Raw genomic sequence first — 4,930 nt, forward strand, 5'->3', positions numbered from 1 at the left:
ATTATTTGTTGTAGCGCTTTTTGATAGGAAGGGCACTCTCTGTCACCTACTTTGTGATCGAAAGCTTTTTTATCATTGCAGCAATTTAAACATGAGGGCTTTTTGTCTCTATTAGGGCACTCTTTAACATCATGTCCTGTAGTGGAACAGTGAGCACAGGTGTTTTGTGCTTGAGTGCAATGCTTACTGATATGTCCAATTTTTTGGCACTTGAAGCAACGAGAGACGGCAACATAGTCTCCAACTCGGCATACCCTCCAATCAATACCAATCCGCGATTTGTTAATAAATTCTTTTCTCAATTCACCAGTGCACTCCACTACCCAGTGCACGGGGTTTTGTTTTTCGGTCCTATTTTAAAAATCGGCCTGAAGTTTTTCAAGAAATTCTCCCTACTCAATGACGATGACTCCTGTTTGTTCAATTGTTTCCTGTTTGTGTATCTATTGCAGAGATTGTTCATCTATTGGAGATGGTTCTCATTCTATTACACTCTCGCTTGATGTGAGTATTATGGTGAGTGATCTGATGTCAAGTCACAGCTGTCTTTAATTTTGATGTTGTTTGTGGAGAAGTCCTAGATGATGAAAAAGTCTATCAGATCTGGAATTTCTCCTAAGTCTGTTGGCCAGTATGTTGGGTTTCCAGACTTTCCAGTTGATATTGCTCCACATTTGAGTTGCTGGATTGCACTGAACAGTTCTTGACCCTTTGTAGTAGTTATCTTGAAGCACCAATGGGTATTTCTAGCATTGAAGTCTCCTCCTACGTTGGTTGAACCTTCTTCCAAGATGTTTGAAGAATTCTACGTAGTCTTGCTGTTTCAGTGCAAGTCTTTGATATATTGCTGCTTCCTTCGAGCTCCAGTGATATAATAGAAGCTTGAATTTCATCTGTCTGGTATTCCTTTTCTTCAGTGTGTTGGATTGTTCCTCTCACAATTACTGCATTACCTCCCCTTGCTGAATTATATGGATGTGTAGTATGGAATGTTCCATAGCCTCTAATTTTGAGATAGGATTGATTTGTCATATGTGTTTCTGGAATAAGGCAGATGTCTATTTTTTTGTTATGGAGTACTAATTATAGTTCTTGCTTCTTCTGAAGGATGCCATTGGCATTCCATGCCATGATTTTCAGTGTGTGGTTCATTGCTTCCTTCTGCTTCAGCCGGCTGGTGCTGCTTTGCAATTTCTGTAACCTTTTTTCAAAGGAGGATAATAGTGCTTCTTGCTTTTCCAGCTTGGTTGATATCAGCTGTGAAGTTTGTAGCACTCCGTCCTCTTGATTATTCTTCTTCATCTTTCTTATTGAGACATTTTTGTAGTATCAGCATATGATAAGGGTTATCTAATTCTGACAATCTCGTAGTTTCCATTTCAGTGGGGAAGAAACAGGTATGGGTTGAGTTGAATGCTCCTTGCGCGAATCCACTTGCTTGATTGGTCCTGAATGAGACTTCAATTTTTGCTTCGCATCTTCTTCAGTTCAACATCCACCTACGATAGCTTGCTGGATGATTCTCACCAGAATGAATAAATTTCGGCTCCTCTCCAGCTGCCTTTGTGCAATCCTTGGAGCTGTATTACCAGCACATTTGACAACGAGACTCTTTAAAGCAATTTTTGGGGTGTGTCTATATGCTTCGTATCTTTAGCATTGAGCAATGAGCTTTGATTTTCATTGCCTCTATTTCCACCTTGCATCCCATTATGATGGTGTTTTTGTGAATTTCATTTACATCTTCTCCTGCGTCAAACTCAAGCATGAACATATCTAGTGGCTCTTTAGTTCTCCATTTAAGCTTTATGCTTGCGTTCAGAATTTTGAACCCTTTATCTTCGAGGTCCTCCACAATATTTTCTGATTCACATGAGTGATGTCACTTCTTAGCCATAACTCTGATTGGCCTTGATTGCTTGTTCTCATAAGAATGCCAAGAAAACTTCTCTTCATTCAACTCCTTCTTGAGCAATCTACAATCCTCCTCATTTTTCAAGTTAATTTTGAAACTGTCTACTCCAAGTAGTTTCACACTGAAATTACAACTTAGCAGTAGCTTGACTAACTTTTCATGGAAGTTACTGTATGATCTGATACCATTCACTATTACTGATGGTAATAGGGGACTCTTTCTGACTTTGTGTTGCAGTACTGACTCACCCCTATTATAGTTGGTTGTTTTTCCTTCTGATGGAGGGGTGAGCGAAGTATTCAGCTTCCTCTTCTTAGATCTCCCATTTTTCACTCTCACCCATTCCGTCTCCTTGGCAAGTTCCTCCTCCTCATCTGTGCAGTAATTTGTACTACGCAATGTATTTTAGCTGTATCAGATTTTTCACTCCTCAGTTGATTTTTCCTTATTGGAGTTGATTGGTATTGATCAGAATTACTACTCTTTACAACTTTCAAATTGTTGGAAGATGCAGGGACCGAGTTGATGTTACCACTCTCCAACTGACACAGCTTAATTTGAAGTTTCACCAGTTTCTTTTCAAACATGTTGTTTTCTCTTTCTGCTGCCCACATCCTATTATCAGCTTCTTTCAATGCATTATACAGTATTAAATTTGCTCTGCAGGAGTTTTAAGCTGGTCTGGTTGGATGAATTTTTCTGGAGATGAATCTCCTTCATTCATGGTGATTGATGGTGGAGGTACGGGACTAGGTGCCACCCCGACTACTTGACACCCCGGCTACTTGTCCCCTTTAAAACCGGTTTTAGGGGACAAGTAGACGTGAGCCATACCCGTCCAGTTGTATCCTTTCTGAGGAGGTGACAACTAATCGGGGGGACACCCTGTCGTGAGGGTGCGAGGTGTCAAGTTTTCGTTTACAGTCGGGACTAGTTGACACCTCCGGTCCAGTAGGTGTCAAGTAGTCGAGGGGACAACTTGACGGCAGTGGCATAATTTTACGAGGGCACAAGTAGTCGTCTATGGTCATGACAACCTATCCCCTCGACTCCACTCCACAAGAAATCACCATTCCGGCTGGTTCTTCATTTGAAAGTTGGAAAATGAAGCCAAACTATCAAGTTCTATATAAAAAGGCATTAAGATTCCTAATTTTGTATTTTCAACATCATGTCTTTGTGAGTAAGCCTTTTCAACCATGTTGCAATCAAGAATAAGTATAGAAACAGACTGGATGTTGATAGAGCCTCAAAATAATTGTCTAGCATTAGTGACAAGTTATTTGTTCGAAGTTATTTGTTTGACAATTATAAGTTATAAGATTGACAAGTTATTTATAACTGGTGAACAAGTTATAAAATTTGTTTGAACAGTGTCTGTGAGTGTAGAAGACACAGACACAACTTGAAGATTCTCATTGACCTTCTTATGGTCTGATTGCAATCTGAGCGCAAGTGTGTATAAGTAATAATTATTTATCCTCATATCAATTATCAGACTTCATGTAATACCTCAGTTGATAACCAGACTGATAGCTTCATCTGCCATATCATCGATGAATGAAAATTTGACTCTCCTATCATTAGGCTCAATTTACTCGTAAACGGTGCTTCTGACGGGAAAATATTACTGAGCAAAATGTGTTTAGAATTGTGTTCTACATCAGATTCAGTCATCGGAAGGGCTTTGAAATTACTTTGTTTTATTATATGAGTATTGATTAACATAATCATGGCTTATCGATTTTAGTTGCTGAGCTGAATCCTTAGTCGTATAACTATAGACCAAGCGCGAGCTTTTGCTTTCTATGTCGTATACCGTCGACACAAACTACTTCGGCTTTTTTGTTGTTCGATTTTTTGCCGTTCTTATGAATTCTGTTGAATCAAACATAATGATATTTAACAAGTTGCGCTGAACCTGGTAGAATTCATAGGAGCGGTAAAAATCAATTTCACAGGAATCGATGTGCATGTAACTGGATTTAGAAGATCAATACGAAAAGTTAATGTGTTCTATCATAATTAATAATTATCACAGAAATGTTTAAGTGAAAACGTTGGGCGCAAACCTACTGCCATGGGTAGACAAATAAATTCATGGAAAGCTTGAATAGTGAGTGATCTGGATATCTGTTGTACGTTTTTAGTTCAAGACATAATATGTCTTAAATAATTTCAATCTTTTCTTTCTTTATTCAAATTCTTTCTTTCTTTATTCAAAAAAAAAAAATAATTATACAATCAAATGCATTCCAAAATCTGTTTTCTGTTTTGTCATTCAGCAGGAAAACGATGGTTTTTCAAAGCCATCTTACTCCCTTATTTTGGGTATTTTTCAGAAATCAAGATAAATATCCCACCAAATGTATTACACGAATGCAGTTTACGTTGTATCATAATAGTACATACGTACTATATAGTACAGTACCTGTTCGTTATTACCATATAATTATATGATAATAGAAAGCTTTATTAAAAACAGCCATAACTTCCTTGTTTTCCTTGTTTGAAAACGGGACTCACGTCTTAAGAATTTGGGGTCGCTGAATCCAAATCCGAAAACAGAATCTTTCTATCTTCATTTTCAAGAAAGATAGATTTTGAGAAAAAGTGATGACCGGAGAGACGTAGAATCACCATGTGGAACTAGCGGCGATATGACCACTAGTATCTCGATCAAATCAGGTTTCTGCTTGCCTCGAGGGGAAAAGACGTGACAAAAGGAAGTTCCTGGCTCGGGATCACCATGTGAAAGACACGATTGGACTCAATGTACTTCGACAAAAAAACGTGAACACTGTTCAGTGTTCAAGTTGCACGTCTCCTATCATGTGAAAGAGGCCTAAATGACACTACTATAACAAACTATGTATACCATTGCTGAAATACTATTAAACACTCTCTACATGCTACCGCTTCGGTGTCTAACCGAATTTCAATTGATCCACGTTATTCTCAAATGCTCTTCATCAATAATGAATATTATATTCAAAATCTTTCGTTTTTAGTTTG

The sequence above is a fragment of the Nilaparvata lugens genome, chromosome 3 (genome assembly GCF_014356525.2).
Source record: "Nilaparvata lugens isolate BPH chromosome 3, ASM1435652v1, whole genome shotgun sequence".
In the NCBI taxonomy this organism is placed as follows: Eukaryota; Metazoa; Arthropoda; class Insecta; order Hemiptera; family Delphacidae; genus Nilaparvata; species Nilaparvata lugens.